Source organism: Lucilia sericata, unplaced genomic scaffold (assembly GCF_015586225.1).
Source record: "Lucilia sericata isolate MDLA Ls3-8-SP2 unplaced genomic scaffold, ASM1558622v1 Contig000640F_arrow, whole genome shotgun sequence".
Lineage (NCBI taxonomy): Eukaryota > Metazoa > Arthropoda > Insecta > Diptera > Calliphoridae > Lucilia > Lucilia sericata.
In genome coordinates, this window is record NW_023994646.1 from 77,110 (window position 1) to 99,661 (window position 22,552).

Sequence of the window (22,552 nt, forward strand, 5' to 3'; positions counted from 1 at the left end):
CTGGACTATAGACTAGACTATAGACTAGACTATAGACTGACTATAGACTAGACTATAGACTAGACTACAGACTAGACTATAGACTAGGACTATAGACTATAGACTAGACTATAGACTAGACTATAGTCTAGACTATAGACTAGACAATAGACTAGACTATAGACTAGACAATAGACTAGACTATAGACTAGACAATAGACTAGACTATAGACTAGACCATAGACTAGACTACAGACTAGACTATAGACTAGACTATAGACTAGGCTATAGACTAGGCTATAGATAGACTATATAGATAGACTAGACTATAGACTAGACTATAGACTAGACTATAGACTAGCCTATAGACTAGACTATAGACTAGACTATAGACTAGACTATAGACTAGACTATAGACTAGACTATAGATAGACTATAGACTAGACTATAGACTAGACTATAGACTAGACTATAGACTAGACTATAGACTAGACTATAGACTAGACTATAGACTAGACTATAGACTAGACTATAGACTAGACTATAGACTAGACTATAGACTAGACTATAGACTAGACTATAGACTAGACTATAGACTAGACTATAGACTAGACTATAGACTAGACTATAGACTAGACTATAGACTAGACTATAGACTAGACTATAGACTAGACTATAGACTAGACTATAGACTAGATATAGACTAGACTATAGATAGACTATAGACTAGACTATAGACTAGACTATAGACTAGACTATAGACTAGACTATAGACTAGACTATAGACTAGACTATAGACTAGACTATAGACTAGACTATAGACTAGACTATAGACTAGACTATAGACTAGACTATAGACTAGACTATAGACTAGACTATAGACTAGACTATAGACTAGACTATAGACTAGACTATAAACTAGACTATAGACTAGACTATAGACTAGACTATAGACTAGACTATAGACTAGACTATAGACTAGACTATAGACTAGACTATAGACTAGACTATAGACTAGACTATAGACTAGACTATAGACTAGACTATAGACTAGACTATAGACTAGACTATAGACTAGACTATAGACTAGACTATAGACTAGACTATAGACTAGACTATAGACTAGACTATAGACTAGACTATAGACTAGACTATAGACTAGACTATAGACTAGACTATAGACTAGACTATAGACTAGACTATAGACTAGACTATAGACTAGACTATAGACTAGACTATAGACTAGACTATAGACTAGACTATAGACTAGACTATAGACTAGACTATAGACTAGACTATAGACTAGACTATAGACTAGACTATAGACTAGACTATAGACTAGACTATAGACTAGACTATAGACTAGACTATAGACTAGACTATAGACTAGACTATAGACTAGACTATAGACTAGACTATAGACTAGACTATAGACTAGACTATAGACTAGACTATAGACTAGACTATAGACTAGACTATAGACTAGACTATAGACTAGACTATAGACTAGACTATAGACTAGACTATAGACTAGACTATAGACTAGACTATAGACTAGACTATAGATAGACTATGACTAGACTAGACTATAGACTAGACTATAGACTAGACTATAGACTAGACTATAGACTAGACTATAGACTAGACTATAGACTAGACTATAGACCAGACTATAGACTAGACTATAGACTAGACTATAGACTAGACTATAGACTAGACTATACACTAGACTATAGACCAGACTATAGACTAGACTATAGACTAGACTATAGACTAGACTATAGACTAGACTATACACTAGACTATAGACTAGACTATAGACAAGACTATAGACTAGACTATAGACTAGACTATAGACTAGACTATAGACTAGACTATAGACTAGACTATAGACTAGACTATAGACTAGACTATAGACTAGACTATAGACTAGACTATAGACTAGACTATAGACTAGACTATAGACTAGAATATAGACTAGACTATAGACTAGACTATAGACTAGACTATAGACTAGACTAGACTATAGACTAGACTAGACTATAGACTAGACTATAGACTAGACTATAGACTAGACTATAGACTAGACTATAGACTAGACTATAGACTAGACTATAGACTAGACTATAGACTAGACTATAGACTAGACTATAGACTAGACTATAGACTAGACTATAGACTAGACTATAGACTAGACTATAGACTAGACTATAGACTAGACTATAGACTAGACTATAGACTAGACTATAGACTAGACTATAGACTAGACTATAGACTAGACTAAGACTAGACTATAGACTAGACTATAGACTAGACTATAGACTAGACTATAGACTAGACTATAGACTAGACTATAGACTAGACTATAGACTAGACTATAGACTAGACTATAGACTAGACTATAGACTAGACTATAGACTAGACTATAGACTAGACTATAGACTAGACTATAGACTAGACTATAGACTAGACTATAGACTAGACTATAGACTAGACTATAGACTAGACTTAGACTAGACTATAGACTAGACTATAGACTAGACTATAGACTAGACTATAGACTAGACTATAGACTAGACTATAGACTAGATAGACTATAGACTAGACTATAGACTAGACTATAGACTAGACTATAGACTAGACTATAGACTAGACTATAGACTAGACTATAGACTAGACTATAGACTAGACTATAGACTAGACTATAGACTAGACTATAGACTAGACTATAGACTAGACTATAGACTAGACTATAGACTAGACTATAGACTAGACTATAGACTAGACTATAGACTAGACTATAGACTAGACTATAGACTAGACTATAGACTAGACTATAGACTAGACTATAGACTAGACTATAGACTAGACTATAGACTAGACTATAGACTAGACTATAGACTAGACTATAGACTAGACTATAGACTAGACTATAGACTAGACTATAGACTAGACTATAGACTAGACTATAGACTAGACTATAGACTAGACTATAGACTAGACTATAGACTAGACTATAGACTAGACTATGGGCTATAGATTAGACTATAGCGTAACTATAATCAAGTGTTGTCTATAACACTGTGGACTTTAATATAGCCTAGACTGTAATCTAGTCTATAGACTACATCATATTCTACACTCCTCCCCCAACTAATAAAAACCACCTCCCTGTTCTAATGCCAATTATGTTACATTTTCTACACTTTAAAACTAAATTTCAAACAATTAATGGTTTTAAACATGCAAACAATATTTTTTGTTGCCCATTCAAATTGTGATCAGGAAATTTAAAGTGATTGAAATTAAATATAAGTTTAAGTTTGTGCTTACAATTTAACTGCAATATTTGGTGAGATAATTTTTCCAGAGGCAACTTTAAACACCTCCCCACAACTGTGTTAGAAAACTTAGAAAAAAACTAAATCAAAAAAATTTGTTTAAATAAATAATGAAATGTTGCAAAATATATTGTTGCAAATAATATTGGGGAAAAAAACTGGAGTACGATTCCTTCTTGTTATTCCTAATGCAGCTGTCAGTTAATGAAAACTCCTGGTAAAAATAATAAATTTCGCAATTAGTGCGGGAAAACTCTGCAAATATTTAAATAAATTTGTTTAAAATATTGCTCTAACAAGCCATTATTAAATATTTTTGGAAATCTATTTAAATCATTGTGTTTGCATCATTTTACCAGAATTCCAATTCAATAGGTAATTTCAATATAAATTGTTTGCTGGTTTATTTTCAGTTATTTCTAAGTTTTAATCCATCATGTTTTTCTTTATTTAAAATTCTTATAAAAGTCTGCATTGGTTTTGCTTATACCAACAATCGTGTGATTTAATAAGATCGATGATATTTGACTTTGGATGCCATATTTTTTCGTATTCAATTATAAGTTTTTTGGAATTTCAATGTCTTTAACAAAAGCTGAAGGTGACAAGATCTTTACAAGTCATGAATTCTGCCTAAAATATTATAACGTTGTGGTCATCAATCCAATTAGGCCGCAGAAAAGAAACAAAAAGGAAAATGTCCATGTTTCAATTGAATGGTAAAACAGAATTTAAAGGAATTTAGTTTTTTGAATTGAAATATAACTGAGTCATGTTGGAATACAGTTATCGGACTCCCGATCAATAAATCGAATTTACATCTAAGGAAAAAAAAGCTCAATCGGCTAACTGCAATATAAAGTTTTCTAAATTCACGACTTGACATGTTAATTGCAAGATATAGTTCCGAAGTAGGGTTCAACTATTTGTTCTAAATATTAATACATCTTTCAGACGAATATATTCGATTTTACTCTTTCATTCAACTGATCATTATAAACAAAATGGATACATTTCGTACAAATAATTTTATCTGGAATCGTTTGTATTTAACATGATCCTCTTGTTCTTTTTGTTTTATATTTATTCTACTGCCATATTTTATGATCATCACTACTTTGTTTTTTGGCAAGGTAACAACATTGTGTTCACAAATTGGTTGGCTTCAATGAATATCGTTCATCATTCAAATACAATGGTAAACAAAACAATGAATATATTCCTGAACAATGGTGATTAGTGGAATTATTAATTTATTTTGAAACATATACAAAAAGAGTAGGATCATTCCTCTTATAATATTGACTAGAACTGAACTAGACTGAACTAGAACTGAACTAGAACTGAACTAGAACTAGAACTGAACTAGAACTGAACTGAACTAGAACTGAACTAGAACTGAACTAGAACTGAACTAGAACTGAACTAGAACTGAACTAGAACTGAACTAGAACTGAACTAGAACTGAACTAGAACTGAACTAGAACTGAACTAGAACTGAACTAGAACTGAACTAGAACAGAACTAGAACCGAACTAGAACTGAACTAGAACCGAACTAGAACTAGAACTGAACAAGAACTGAACTAGAACTGAACTAGAACTAAACTAGAACTGAACTAGAACTGAACTAGAACTGAACTAGAACTGAAGTAGAACTGAACTAGAACGAACTAGAACTGAACTAGAACTGAACTAGAACTGAACTAGAACTGAACTAGAACTAAACTAGAACTAAACTAGAACTGAACTAGAACTGAACTAGAACTGAACTAGAACTGAACTAGAACTGAACTAGAACTGAAGTAGAACTGAACTAGAACTGAACTAGAACTGAACTAGAACTGAACTAGAACTGAACTAGAACTGAACTAGAACTGAACTAGAACTGAACTAGAACTGAACTAGAACTGAACTAGAACTAGAACTGAACTGAACTAGAACTGAACTAGAACTGAACTAGAACTGAACTAGAACTGAACTAGAACTGAACTAGAACTGAACTAGAACTGAACTAGAACTGAACTAGAACTGAACTAGAACTGAACTAGAACTGAACTAGAACTGAACTAGAACTGAACTAGAACTGAACTAGAACTGAACTAGAACTGAACTAGAACTGAACTAGAACTGAACTAGAACTGAACTAGAACTGAACTAGAACTGAACTAGAACTGAACTAGAACTGAACTAGAACTGAACTAGAACTGAACTAGAACTGAACTAGAACTGAACTAGAACTGAACTAGAACTGAACTAGAACTGAACTAGAACTGAACTAGAACTGAACTAGAACTGAACTAGAACTGAACTAGAACTGAACTAGAACTGAACTAGAACTGAACTAGAACTGAACTAGAACTGAACTAGAACTGAACTAGAACTGAACTAGAACTGAACTAGAACTGAACTAGAACTGAACTAGAACTGAACTAGAACTGAACTAGAACTGAACTAGAACTGAACTAGAACTGAACTAGAACTGAACTAGAACTGAACTAGAACTGAACTAGAACTGAACTAGAACTGAACTAGAACTGAACTAGAACTGAACTAGAACTGAACTAGAACTGAACTAGAACTGAACTAGAACTGAACTAGAACTGAACTAGAACTAGAACTGAACTAGAACTGAACTAGAACTGAACTAGAACTGAACTAGAACTGAACTAGAACTGAACTAGAACTGAACTAGAACTGAACTAGAACTGAACTAGAACTGAACTAGAACTGAACTAGAACTGAACTAGAACTGAACTAGAACTGAACTAGAACTGAACTAGAACTGAACTAGAACTGAACTAGAACTGAACTAGAACTGAACTAGAACTGATCTAGAACTGAACTAGAACTGAACTTTAACTAAACTAGATCTGAACTAGATCTGAACTAGAACTGAACTAGAATTGAAAATAACTAGTAATAAACTACTGAACTAATACAGAATTAGAACTAAACTTCAACTAAATCAAGATTGAATTGCAATTGAATTAAGAAAGATATTCCAGTGATCTTGGGATTCATTCGAAGAGAGGATAAATTGTGTTTTAGAAGGACATACCATCGATGATTATTTGTACACAATTGTCTGCTAATATTTCATCAACTCCCGGAGATCCTCTTTCAATGTTAATTTAATTTGTTTATCCAATAGCATAACGTTAATTTTTTTGTAAACCTTAATCATGTCAATCTCCTTGTTACATTTCATATTTTCATTCACGCAAATAAATCTAAGTCGATTATTATTCCTATTGTTTAACATATAAAACTAATTAATAACTCGTTTAAACATCAAACAATTTTCCATTAATATATTTATTAGAATGTCCACGGTTTTTGAATAACAACAACTGACAATAACTTGCGTGCCAACGATTAATAATCTCGGCATTTGAGTCATGTCACTTGAATATGGATCAAGAGAGTAGTGATATTTAAATACTGTTAAACTGTTGACCAAATTGATTTAACCACATTACCTTGGCATGACATAAACTATTTAAGTCATACACCAGCATCGACTTCAAGTGAAAGACCAAACTAAGACATTGGATGAGAAGAGGTGGAGCAGGAGCAGTGGGGTAGGAGGGCAATACTCCAATAATTGTGATTGAATGATCATAGCCAGCCACACCATGTAAAATTGTGTAGCAGATTGCAAGATCATTACACACGCAAATGATTTATAACTCCTATTGACATTTTTTTCTTCAGAGTTGTTTAAATGCTATGGGTTAATAAAGAGGTATGTTTAGTTAGTAAAGGATTATAAAATTAAGATCATTGGGTGTAGACTAATCAGATTGAAATTTTTTTTTCACTTTTAGTTTAGTTCAAGATCGGTTCTAGTTCAATTCTAGTTCAGTTCTAATTCAGTTCTAGTTCAGTTCTGGTTCAGTTCTAGTTCAGTTCTAGTTCAGTTCTAGTTCAGTTCTAGTTCAGTTCTAGTTCAGTTCTAGTTCAGTTCTAGTTCAGTTCTAGTTCAGTTCTAGTTCAGTTCTAGTTCAGTTCTAGTTCAGTTCTAGTTCAGTTCTAGTTCAGTTCTAGTTCAGTTCTACTTCAGTTCTAGTCAGTTCTAGTTCAGTTCTAGTTCAGTTCTAGTTCCGTTCTAGTTCCGTTCTAGTTCAGTTCTAGTTCAGTTCTAGTTCAGTTCTAGTTCAGTTCTAGTTCAGTTAGTTCAGTTCTAGTTCAGTTCTAGTTCAGTTCTAGTTCAGTTCTAGTTCAGTTCTAGTTCAGTTCTAGTTCAGTTCTAGTTCAGTTCTAGTTCAGTTCTAGTTTCAGTTCTAGTTCAGTTCTAGTTCAGTTCTAGTTCAGTTCTAGTTCAGTTCTAGTTCAGTTCTAGTTCAGTTCTAGTTCAGTTCTAGTTCAGTTCTAGTTCAGTTCTAGTTCAGTTCTAGTTCAGTTCTAGTTCAGTTCTAGTTCAGTTCTAGTTCAGTTCTAGTTCAGTTCTAGTTCAGTTCTAGTTCAGTTCTAGTTCAGTTCTAGTTCAGTTCTAGTTCAGTTCTAGTTCAGTTCTAGTTCAGTTCTAGTTCAGTTCTAGTTCAGTTCTAGTTCAGTTCTAGTTCAGTTCTAGTTCAGTTCTAGTTCAGTTCTAGTTCAGTTCTAGTTCAGTTCTAGTTCAGTTCTAGTTCAGTTCTAGTCAGTTCTAGTTCAGTTCTAGTTCAGTTCTAGTTCAGTTCTAGTTCAGTTCTAGTTCAGTTCTAGTTCAGTTCTAGTTCAGTTCTAGTTCAGTTCTAGTTCAGTTCTAGTTCAGTTCTAGTTCAGTTCTAGTTCAGTTCTAGTTCAGTTCTAGTTCAGTTCTAGTTCAGTTCTAGTTCAGTTCTAGTTCAGTTCTAGTTCAGTTCTAGTTCAGTTCTAGTTCAGTTCTAGTTCAGTTCTAGTTCAGTTCTAGTTCAGTTCTAGTTCAGTTCTTTCAGTTCTAGTTCAGTTCTAGTTCAGTTCTAGTTCAGTTCTAGTTCAGTTCTAGTTCAGTTCTAGTTCAGTTCTAGTTCAGTTCTAGTTCAGTTCTAGTTCAGTTCTAGTTCAGTTCTAGTTCAGTTCTAGTTCAGTTCTAGTTCAGTTCTAGTTCAGTTCTAGTTCAGTTCTAGTTCAGTTCTAGTTCAGTTCTAGTTCAGTTCTAGTTCAGTTCTAGTTCAGTTCTAGTTCAGTTCTAGTTCAGTTCTAGTTCAGTTCTAGTTCAGTTCTAGTTCAGTTCTAGTTCAGTTCTAGTTCAGTTCTAGTTCAGTTCTAGTTCAGTTCTAGTTCAGTTCTAGTTCAGTTCTAGTTCAGTTCTAGTTCAGTTCTAGTTCAGTTCTAGTTCAGTTCTAGTTCAGGTCTAGTTCTGTTCTAGTTCAGTTGCAGTTCAGTTCTAGTTCAGACTCAATGTTAGATCTTCTAAATATCGAAAACATTTATTTTCATTTTAGGGTATTACTAAATCCGCCACAAATCAATCCCTCTTCAAGTACTCACAGCAGTAGAAACATTTAAACATTTATAAATCATGATTAGATTTTATTAAACGCTTGTTAGTACAAGTACGACGACGTTTTTCTGCAGCAGCAACCGATCGGTGCATGCGTCGATCACCTCATACAAACAATATGTTGACTAACGTTTCTATTTTCCATAATTCCATACAATTCAAATGGTTGTTGCTTTGAAGGAGCTTATAACGGTTCCTGACTAAACAAGATGGTGGATAATTATTTATTACACATATTGTTGTTGGCGGTATAAAATAACAAATAAATTTCTGTAGACAAACAACAAAAACTGTCTTGTTCAATCATACAACAACAATATTACCAATAAAATACTTACAAGAGCAAACAAACAAAATTAATATAGAAAATGAAATCATAAATCATGTTGTTCAGATGTGTTAATAACCACAGAAAATAATAACAATAACAACATGTTATTGCTGTTGGAACACCAGAGAATACTAACTGTGTTTTTGTACAGTCAGTGTTGCATTTAAATGACACTTAATGAGCTCGTGCCAAATAGAATTGTTAATAATTGTATTAAAAAAAAAAACAACAAAATAAACAGATCGATCGTGTACGTTGACTGTTTAGTTGGTTGTTTGTTGGTTGGTTGAATCAAGTTGTTAGGAATTTTGTTTGAAAAAACAAATGTAATTTGATCACGATTACTACCAACTACCAATAAAACCAAAAAGCTTGCTAAAGAACTTGTTACTGCACTTTTGCCTTAAATACAACATTCACTAAAAAATTGGCAATGAAATCGGCCGGAAAAAGTAAAAATGGTCAAAAAGACAAGTGACCGTATGAATAAAAATGACATTAAGTTGGAGAGACGTATGCATTTGTTGGGTTTATTAAAGTTGTTTGCTGAAACTAAAATTTATATTGTTGGACTTCTATTACTTTAGAATTCCATCAGATGAACGCGCCCGATTTAGGCCTAGGGGTATTTCTGCGGATTCGGCTAACTAACTAACCTAACTAACTAACTAACTAACTAACTAACTAACTAACTAACTAACTAACTAACTAACTAACTAACTAACTAACTAACTACTAACTAACTAACTAACTAACTAACTAACTATAACTAACTAACTAACTAACTAACTACTAACTAACTAACTAACTACTACTAACTAACTAACTACTAACTAACTAACTAACTAACTACTAACTAACTAACTAACTACTAACTAACTAACTAACTAACTAACTACTAACTAACTAACCGAACTAACGAACTAACTAACTAACTAACTAACTAACTAACTAACTACTAACTAACTAACTAACTACTAACTAACTACTAACTAACTAACTAACTACAACTAACTAACTAACTAACAACTACTAACTACTACTAACTAACTAACTAACTAACTAACTAACTAACTAACTAACTAACTAACTACTAACTAACTAACTACTAACTAACTAACTACTAACTAACTAACTAACCTACTAACTAACTAACTAACTAACCACTACTAACTAACTAACTAACTACTAACTAACTAACTACTAACTAACTAACTAACCTAACTAACTAACTACTAACTAACTAACTAACTACTAACTAACTAACTAACTAACTAACTAACTAACTAACTAACTAACCTAACTACTAACTAACTAACTAACTAACTAACTAACTAACTAACTACTAACTAACTAACTAACTACTAACTAACTAACTAACTAACTAACTAACTAACTAACTAACTAACTAACTAACTAACTAACTAACTAACTAACTAACTACTAACTAACTAACTAACTAACTAACTAACTACTAACTAACTAACTAACTAACTAACTAACTAACTAACTAACTAACTACTAACTACTAACTAACTAACTAACTAACTAACTAACTAACTAACTACTAACTAACTAACTAACTAACTAACTAACTAACTAACTAACTAACTAACTAACTAACACTACTAACTAACTAACTAACTAACTAACTAACTAACTAACTAACTACTACTAACTAACTAACTACTAACTAACTAACTACTAACTAACTAACTCACTAACTAACTAACTAACTAACTATAACTACTAACTAACTAACTAACTAACTAACTAACTACTAACTAACTAACTAACTAACTAACTAACTAACTAACTAACTAACTAACTAACTAACTAACTAACTACTATACTACTAACTACTAACTAACTAACTAACTAACTCTACTACTAACTAACTAACTAACTAACTCTAACTAACTAACTAACTAACTAACTAACTAACTAACTAACTAACTAACTAACTAACTAACTAACTAACTAACTAACTAACTAACTAACTAACTAACTAACTACTAACTAACTAACTAACTAACTAACTAACTACTACTAACTAACTACTAACTAACTAACTAACTACTAACTACTAACTAACTAACTAACTAAACTAACTAACTAACTAACTAACTAACTACTAACTAACTAACTAACTAACTAACTAACTAACTAACTACTAACTAACTAACTAACTAACTACTAACTAACTAACTATACTAACTAACTAACTACTAACTAACTAACTACTAACTAACTAACTAACTACTAACTAACTAACATCATACTAACTAACTAACTAACTAACTAACTAACTAACTAACTAACTAACTACTAACTAACTACTAACTAACTAACTAACTAACTAACTAACTAACTAACTACCTAACTAACTAACTACTAACTAACTAACTAACTAACTAACTAACAACTACTAACTAACTAACTAACTAACTAACTAACTACTACTAACTAACTAACTAACGACTAACTAACTACTAACTAACTAACTACTAACTAACTAACGAACACTAACTACTAACTAACTAACTACTAACTAACAACTAACAACTAACAACTACTAACTACTAACTAACTATTAACTAACTAACGAACTAACTAACTAACTAACTAACTAACTAACTCCAGACAAGAAGTGATCGCTAGAGCCGCTCTAAGCCAGGCACAAGAATTGTCAAACTCCTATCATGACTTCTTCAAATCGAAATCTGTTAACAAAATCATGTGTAAAAGCTTTCTTATATACTTGTAGGGTCCCAAAAGTTCATATTGGACAAAAGTTTTATGTCCAATTTGGATACGAAATGCAAATACGAAAAATGTCCCCCACTTTTCAATAACATTGCCCTGCTCAGTTATTTTTTCCAATTCATTGGGCAGCATCTTTAACTCAAAACAAAAAAAACGTTCACTTCATTTCACTTGAAAGTGAACAATTATCGATATTTAAATTTAAAAATTTAATTTTTTCCACCATTTAGCAAAATAAAAAGGTGCTTTTAACTTTGATGCTCTGTATTTTTTTTTTCTCTCTCCAGCAAACAACAACGTTTTGCCAAACTTTTATCTCTAAAAGCAGAATAACTGTTCTTTACATTTCTTTTCACTACTTTTTGTAAAGGTTTTGCAATTTAAAATGTCCTGTTTATGCCAGTTAGTTTTTATTGACCCATTTATTTTTGGCACTTTAACACCTGAAATTAATTAAGTGGATTCGTGTATAACAGACCCAAATAATCGTACACACACTCCATACAAAATGCCTTTGGGCTAAAATTTTATAAGACATATTTTATGTTGTGGTTTATTTTAAAGGTTGGCTTTAAAAGTTGCAATTAAATTGCTTTCAAAAAAACAACAACAACAGAAAAAATCAAGTCTTTGTTAAGAAAAGGTCTTCTGTTGTTCTCCTTTTAAGATTTTAGATTGTGTAGCGCTGATTATGGATGTTATCAGTAAGTGGTTCTGCGCGGAATATGATATCACTGCCATGGAATCGATTATCATGTTTAACAAATTATAATCTTTGTAATTTTATTCCATAGAATTGTAAAGAAATACTAATTAATATTTGCTTGCTTAAGGGAGAAAGTTGATAAATCTTTTGAGTTGTTTGTAAGATGGAAAGAGAGATAATTTATCGGGTTATATGTTTGCAGTGACAAAATTAAAAGGTGAATGTTTAAAATTAAGAATGAAAGATAGAATTTCTTATTTTTTTAAAAAACGCAAATATGACAAATTCTCACAGTTTGGGATACAAGCAGCTGAAAATAGTTTTTTAGTTAATCTTTGGCTTTAATTTAGTTCTTTTTGGTGAAGAAGACTTTGCACATCGACAAAAATGGTAAATATTGGCAAAACTTCCTTGATTACATCTATACACGATCCGATTTTAATAGCAAATCAACCATATTATTAGGAACTGTTGAACTATATAAATACATAATGGAGTTCATGACCACTCCCGATATTTTCTTAACTATGATAAGGAACTTACAAAGCTATACTATCCCACATTGTAGGAATACAACTAAACCTGCTTCGGTCTTGAATTACCAAGGTTTGCTGTCAATGAAGATTCTCACTTTGTCGATCCTAAACGACATACTTCCGAAACACTAGCATCCAACTTTGGACGACTAAACTTATTTCTCCTTATTATATGTATGATACCCAATCATAGAAGTCACTTTACACAGGATCATAGTTACTCTTTTTCGAAGACTCCACCATTGGACAATGGGATCTTTTTCGGTCACTTAAGTCCACGATGTCATTCAGAGATCAGAACTCGTAAGTGATCCCACTTTCGATAATTTAAGTTCAGGCCGTATTGAAATATCAGAGTAAGAGATAGAAGACAAAGCCTAACTAAAACTTACGAAGCTCAATGGGTTCTCTTCTGGTTGCTCATTTTTAAACACCATCTTCACATTAAGGAGTCTGGAAGCCTGACAAAGAAAATCATGTAAGAGCAAAGAAACAAACAAAACCCATCTGCTCTCTTTTGGTCACTTGAGTTCACATCCTTAAGTTCAGAGTAAGAGAAAGAAAGTAGAATCCATCTAGAATTTCCGAAAATCAATGGAATCTCTTTCGGTCATAGTTACAGTTTTCTAAAAACTATTTCCACATTTGAGAGTGTGGAAGTTTGGCATAGAAAATCATGTAGAAGAAAGAAAACAGAACTCATATTGAAATGTGATCTCTTTCGTTTACAGGATTCAAAAACATCATTTAGTGATCATCTCGAAAATTGAAATTTCATTTAAGAAAATGAACGGAATTACCGGCCTTCCATATTACTTTAATTGTCAATTGGATGTTTTCATGAAGATCTTTTTAACTCCCGAAAATGTTGGATATTTACATACATTATATTCCACATCCAGAGTCATGCATCTAGGATTTTCGAATTGAATTAATTAATGTCTTAAAATCCCATATTCCTTCAATAGCACCTGAAGCATATTAATCCAGCGATGAGTTATCTAACATCGAAACTGAACTAGAACTGAACTAGAACTGAACTAGAACTGAACTAGAACTGAACTAGAACTGAACTAAAACTGAACTAAAACTGAACTAGAACTGAACTAGAACTGAACTAGAACTGAACTAGAACTGAACTAGAACTGAACTAGAACTGAACTAGAACTGAACTAGAACTAACTAGAACTGAACTAGAACTGAACTAGAACCTGAACTAGAACTGAACTAGAACTGAACTAGAACTGAACTAAACTAGAACTGAACAGACTGAACTAGAACTGAACTAGAACTGAACTAGAACTGAACTAGAACTGAACTAGAAGAACTGAACTAATAGAACTGAACTAGAACTGACTAAGAACTAGAACTGAACTAGAATTGAACTAGAACTGAACTAGAACTGAACTAGAAGAACTGAACTAGAACTGAACTAGAACTGAACTAGAACTGAACTAGAACTGAACTAGAACTGACTAGAACTGAACTAGAACTGAAACTAGAACTGAACTAGAACTGAACTAGAGCTGAACTAGAACTGAACTAGAACTGAACTAAACTGAACTAGAACTGAACTAGAACTGAACTAGAACTAACTAGAACTGAACTAGAACTGAACTAGAACTGAACTAGAACTGAACTAGAACTGAACTAGAACTGAACTAGAACTGAACTAGAACTGAACTAGAACTGAACTAGAACTGAAACTAAGAACTGAACTAGAACTGAACTAGAACTGAACTAGAACTGAACTAGAACTGAACTAGATAACTGAACTAGAACTGAACTAGAACTGAAACTAGAACTGACTAGAACTGAACTAGAACTGAACTAGAACTGAACTAGAACGAACTAAACTGAACTAGAACTGAACTAGAACTAGAACTGAACTAGAACTGACTAGAACTGAACTAGAACTGAACTAGAACTGACTAGAACTGAACTAGAACTGAACTAGAACTGAACTAGAACTGAACTAGAACTGAACTAGAACTGAACTAGAACTGAACTAGATGACTAGAACGAACTAGAACTGAACTAGAACTGAACTAGAACTGAACTAGAACTGAACTAGAACTGACTAGAACTGAACCTAGAACTGAACTAGAACTGAACTAGAACTGAACTAGAACTGAACTAGACTGACTAGAACTGAACTAGAACTGAACTAGAACTGACTAGAACTGAACTAGAACTGAACTAGAACTGAACTAGAACTGAACTAGAACTGAACTAGAACTGAACTAGAACTGAACTGAACGAACTAGAACTGAACTAGAACTGACTAGAACTGAACTAGAACTGAACTAGAACTGAACTAGAACTGAACTAGAACTGAACTAGAACGGACTAGAAACTGAACTAGAACTACTAGAACTAACTAGAACTGAACTAGAACTGAACTAGAACTGAACTAGAACTGACTGAACTAGGAACTAGAACTGAAACTAGACTGAACTAGAACTGAATAGACTGAACTAGAAATGAACTAGAACTGAACTAGACTGAACTAGAACTGAACTAGACTGAACCTAGAACTGAACTAGAACTGAACTAAGAACTGAACTAGAACTGAACTAGAACTGAACTAGAACTGACTAGAACTGAACTAGAACTGAACTAGAACTGAACTAGAACTGAACTAGAACTGAACTAGAACTGAACTAGAACTGAACTAGAACTGAACTAGAACTGAACTAGAACTGAACTAGAACTGAACTAGAACTGAACTGAACTGAACTAGAACTGAACTAGAACTGAACTAGAACTGAACTAGAACTGAACTAGAACTGAACTAGAACTGAACTAGAACTGAACTACTAGAACTGAACTAGAACTGAACTACTGAACTAATAACTGAACTAGAACTGAACTAGAACTGAACTAGAACTGAACTAGAACTGAACTAGAACTGAACTAGAACTGAACTAGAACTGAACTAGAACTGAACTAGAACTGAACTAGAACTGAACTAGAACTGAACTAGAACTGAACTAGAACTGAACTAGAACTGAACTAGAACTGAACTAAAACTGAACTAGAACTGAACTAGAACTGAACTAGAACTGAACTAGAACTGAACTAGAACTGAACTAGAACTGAACTAGAACTGAACTAGAACTGAACTAAACTGAACTAGAACTGAACTAGAACTGAACTAGAACTGAACTAGAACTGAACTAGAACTGAACTAGAACTGAACTAGAACTGAACTAGAACTGAACTAGAAATGAACTAGAAATGAACTAGAACTGAACTAGAACTGAACTAGAACTGAACTAGAACTGAACTAGAACTGAACTAGAACTGAACTAGAACTGAACTAGAACTGAACTAGAACTGAACTAGAACTGAACTAGAACTGAACTAGAACTGAACTAGAACTGAACTAGAACTGAACTAGAACTGAAGAACTAGAACTGAACTAGAACTGAACTAGAACTGAACTAGAACTGAACTAGAACTGAACTAGAACTGAACTAGAACTGAACTAGAACTGAACTAGAACTGAACTAGAACTGAACTAGAACTGAACTAGAACTGAACTAGAACTGAACTAGAAGAACTGAACTAGAACTGAACTAGAACTAGAACTGAACTAGAACTGAACTAGAACTGAACTAGAACTGAACTAGAACTGAACTAGAACTGAACTAGAACTGAACTAGAACTGAACTAGAACTGAACTAGAACTGAACTAGAACTGAATTTGAACTGAACTAGAACTGAACCTGAACTGAACTAGAAATGAACTAGAACCGAACTAGAACTGAACTAGAACTGAACTAGAACTGAACTAGAACTGAACTAGAACTGAACTAGAACTGAACTAGAACTGAACTAGAACTGAACTAGAACTGAACTAGAACTGAACTAGAACTGAACTAGAACTGAACTAGAACTGAACTAGAACTGAACTAGAACTGAACTAGAACTGAACTAGAACTGAACTAGAACTGAACTAGAACTGAACTAGAACTGAACTAGAACTGAACTAGAACTGAACTAGAACTGAACTAGAACTGAACTAGAACTGAACTAGAACTGAACTAGAACTGAACTAGAACTGAACTAGAACAGAACTGAACTAGAACTGAACTAGAACTGAACTAGAACTGAACTAGAACAGAACTGAACTAGAACTGAACTAGAACTGAACTAGAACTGAACTAGAACTGAACTAGAACTGAACTAGAACAGAACTGAACTAGAACAGAACTGAACTAGAACAGAACTGAACTAGAACTGAACTAGAACTGAACTAGAGATCTCACTAAATTATGTGATAATTTAAATCGGCGAATCTTTGAGTAGTTAAAATGGGTTGATCATTAAATTACGGTTTAACTTTCATTAAAGCCACTGTATTGACAGTCTTTTTGATTTTAACGTTCTTCAAGAGAACATCAATCAAAACGAGGAAACTTCTCTGTGATACCAGAGCTCGTAGCGATAGCAATTGATCTACTATTAAGATGATCTTCCATATAAACTCAGAAAATACTACATCATACTTTGATCTTCGTACTTCCGGAATTGTTTAAACGCTGAATACAGAAAGCTTAAGAACAAGAAACCCCTTTCAATAACTTCCTTATACAATTGTGGTCTATACTATAAAGTGATCAGGCAATATCTACATTAACTGTCTCCCAAATGGCAATTCATTAACGACCAAAATAATCATACAAGTTAAAACATGTAAACTTGAATATTTACAGTTAAAATACTTACTCGTACTTATATAAATACGATAGCGAAGCATGCATGCAGGCAAGCAAGCATGTCTCTTAAATGGCACATGGTGAAGGTGTTGACCGTGAATGTACTTTTCCAAAGCAAAACGATCAACAAAACACACATGACTAAACAATAACAATAAAACAGACTCTGCTAGCTAAGGTGTGGGAGGAAGAAGTGTGGCAGCAGCAGACTTGGCCATAATGTTTTTTTTTACAAAGTTGTACTATCAAATTGTTATTACATATTTTATGGGTGCGTCGTTCACCATTGCAACCACCACTTTTCAACCAGCATGTTGAAAAAGCATCTAAACGGCAATACAGTTTGGAATATGGTCTACAAGAAAGATAAAGTCACCAGATTGAGGGAAATATGATCTCACCAAGCAGAGAAGTTTAAGCAAGCCAACAAGCAATCGATTGGCAAATTGACGATGGCAAAACGTTTAAGAAAAGAATTCCGTATAAACTTGGCAAACAAAAGATTAGAAATAGGAAAGCATACCATTTATTCTGCATGCATGTACTTACTTGCAAGTGTTGATCATGTTGGAGTGGAGGTGGTGTGGTGTGGCGTTGGAATGATGGTGGTTATATGTTTCTTCGAACAATTGTTTGAATAATATGTAATTTTGTGCAAAAACAAAAAATGCACACCTGCAACACGCAAAAACTAGCATTTTTTTTATTCCTCGTCAGCAAACATCTAACTATGCTAGAGATTTCAAACTAGAAAATAAACAATAAAATGTTCTAAACATATGGTAAGCTGGTTCATTATTCTTTTACTTAGTCCACACCAATGGAATCTTTTAAAGGTTTATAAAACTCTGGAATAAAATTCTTCTTCCTTAAACGGCAACAAGCAGCCATGCATGTATCTTAAGAACATTGTTCTCTTCTTTCTTTCTTCTTTCCCTGCATTGCCTTGATCACTACTACAACAACCATGATATTTGAAATTGATTGGCTGAAAAATGAAAGAAATTATTGCAATTGCACCTGGTTTGAAAGAGTTTTTCCTAAAAACAACGTCGCATCGTTTCGTTAACTAATGAAATTGATTTTTTCACACATTTTTGAAATTTCGCCAGAAGCAACGGTCAAGTTTAAAGTTGTTTAAAGAAAAATTAATGCAAGTAAAGAAATGTGTTGCAAAGTGCTAAAAGAATTAAATTAAAGGTATGCAACATTAATTAGTTTAAGTCAATTCTTTTGTATTAGTTTCTTTTCTCGCTAAGCAGTTAAAGTTGAATGGCAGCAAATATTTCACATACCAACTTAATTAGCAGGTTGTAGTTTAAAATTAAAAACAAGTTTGTTTGTTTGTTTGTTTTCAGTTGGTTTTTTGTTTTGAAGAGTTCAGGGACGTGGTAAGGAATATTAATTGAAAATCAGTTTGTTGATACATCAAGTCGGCGCCAATTATATAATTTTAGTTTATTTATGCACTAATTTCAAAGCGCCAGGTGTTAGGTGATCATGTTCAATTAACATCCTACATTGGAGCTTTATTATAAAAAGTTTTCCTAAACTAGAACTGAACTAGAACTGAACTAGAACTGAACTAGAAGTGAACTAGAACTGAACTAGAACTGAACTAGAACTGAACTAGAACTGAACTAGAACTGAACTAGAACTGAACTAGAACTGAACTAGAACTGAACTAGAACTGAACTAGAACTGAACTAGAACTGAACTAGAACTGAACTAGAACTGAACTAGAACTGAACTAGAACTGAACTGAACTAGAACTGAACTAGAACTGAACTAGAACTGAACTAGAACTGAACTAGAACTGAACTGAACTAGAACTGAACTAGAACTGAACTTGAACTGAACTAGAACTAGAACTGAACTAGAACTGAACTAGAACTGAACTAGAACTGAACTAGAACTAGAACTGAACTACTAAACTGAACTAGAACTGAACTAGAACTGAACTAGAACTGAACTAGAACTGAACTAGAACTGAACTAGAACTGAACTGAACTAGAACTGAACTGAACTAGAACTGAACTAGAACTGAACTAGAACTGAACTAGAACTGAACTAGAACTGAACTAGAACTGAACTAGAACTGAACTAGAACTGAACTAGAACTGAACTAGAACTGAACTAGAAACTGAACTAGAACTGAACTAGAACTGAACTAGAACTGAACTAGAACTGAACTAGAACTGAACTAGAACTGAACTAGAACTGAACTAGAACTGAACTAGAACTGAACTAGAACTGAACTAGAACTGAACTAGAACTGAACTAGAACTGAACTAGAACTGAACTAGAACTGAACTAGACTGAACTAGAACTGAACTAGAACTGAACTAGAACTGAACTAGAACGAACTGAACTAGAACTGAACTAGAACTGAACTAGAACTGAACTAGAACTGAACTAGAACTGAACTAGAACTGAACTAGAACTGAACTAGAACTGAACTAGAACTGAACTAGAACTGAACTAGAACTGAACTAGAACTGAACTAGAACTGAACTAGAACTGAACTAGAACTGAACTAGAACTGAACTAGAACTGAACTAGAACTGAACTAGAACTGAACTAGAACTGACTAGAACTGAACTAGAACTGAACTAGAACTGAACTAGAACTGAACTAGAACTGAACTAGAACTGAACTAGAACTGAACTAGAACTGAACTAGAACTGAACTAGAACTGAACTAGAACTGAACTAGAATTGAACTAGAACTGAACTAGAACTGAACTAGAAATGAACTAGAAATGAACTAGAACTGAACTAGAACTGAAATAGAACTGAACTAGAGCTGAACTAGAGCTGAACTAGAACTGAATTAGAACTGAACTACAACTGAACTAGAACTGAAATAGAACTGAACTAGAGCTGAGCTAACACTAACCTAGAACAGAACTAGAACTGCAGTGTATTTCTTCGTCACGCGAAAAATCTCTAGGCTTTTTCTAGAGAGTTTTCCAAAGTTGAAGATCACTGTTTATAAGAATCACTAAACTTAATTCCTCAAAGTCTACATATTGTAGTCGCTTAAAAACTTCGCTTAACTATCCCCCTTCCCATTTCATAACAGGTACTGTCACTGTGTTTACCTCTCTAACGTCACACCATAGATGAACAATTAACCACGAAAATACACTTACAACTTACAACTACCTGTGGCAACAAACACATTATACCACTTAATTCGCATGGCAATTGCTGTTGCTAACTAACATTTATTGATTGAAATATGCTGATGCACGTGTTTGCAACAACCGCAACAAATACCAGCAAAAAAAAATTAAAACAAATTTTGCAAAAAAAAAAATTAAAGCCAAAAACTTAAAAACAACACACACTCACACTAAATTATAAAACGTCACATTTAACGGTGCTGATTCTTCCGGCAACTTTGGATATGACACGATTTAACCGTCGCAACAACAGTTTAAAACCGCTGAAAGAAACTTAAAAAAGTAACAAAAGATTGATTGACTGTCGATTTAACATGTATGATCTACTTTTTGACATGTTGTATGAGTATGAACAATATATGTACGTTCGTTTAGTTTATTTAACCAAAAACTAAATGGCTAAAAGCGGAATTTTAAGAGCTATTTATAATTTTGTTTTTGTTTTCAAACTAAAAACACTTGACATACCGTTAATCAACTCGTCACTCATGCGCAGTGGTTGTGAAGTTACCACTACTTGCCATGCCATGTGTGTTATAATGGGGTCTTAAAAAATATAGTTTTTACTAAACCCCCCTGCCCGATGTTTGGTATCTATCATTGATTTTAAAAGTTTTCCATATTCCACCTCCTTTTGCACCGATCTCCCTTACCATTAGCAAGCATTTCTTTTCTCCCGATGACGCTAAATGCTTTAAGGCGTTTAATGATCGATCATTTACCATGTGTTTCTCTACTACACTCAAAGATGAAGAAGGCGAATTTCGATAACGACTTCGTTACATTTTACAAATAATTGCCAGAGTATCGTAAGCGCAACGACAACAGCAACAACGAAAACTAAAAATGTTGCACGATTTAGGAGAATTTTATTGATGTGATCTGTGGGATAAAGAGTCTTAATTAACAGCTTGATAATAGTGAAAAATTACTGATAAATTTTTGCCATGACACAGAGTGATGATGATGATGTTGCTTAAGATGACGCTGATCAAGGATTAAGAAGTTTAAAGTAAAAAAACGGCTGATGCGTGTACTAAGTTTAAGTGTAATGACCAGAGGTGATCTGTGTGTTGGAATTATAAAAATGTAATTAGCTGAAGCTGAAGGTGAATTTATTAATGGTCTGTGAGCATGAAATCTATTCAATTCACTTTGTAGAGAAGGAATGTGTGAAGGACGTATAAGCTTGTTGTGGAAAGAATAGTTCGATTTCAGGGGCAAAAAAGATGGAAGATTTGCAGAGTGTTAATAAGTAAGAAATTTTATCTGAAATATTTGAATTAGAACCGAAACTAGGACTGAACTAGAACTGAACTAGAACTGAACTAGAACTGAACTAGAACTGAACTAGAACTGAACTAGAAACTGAACTAGAACTGAACTAGAACTGAACTAGAACTGAACTAGAACTGAACTAGAACTGAACTAGAACTGAACTAGAACTGAACTAGAACTGAACTAGAACTGAACTAGAACTGAACTAGAACTGAACTAGAACTGAACTAGAACTGAA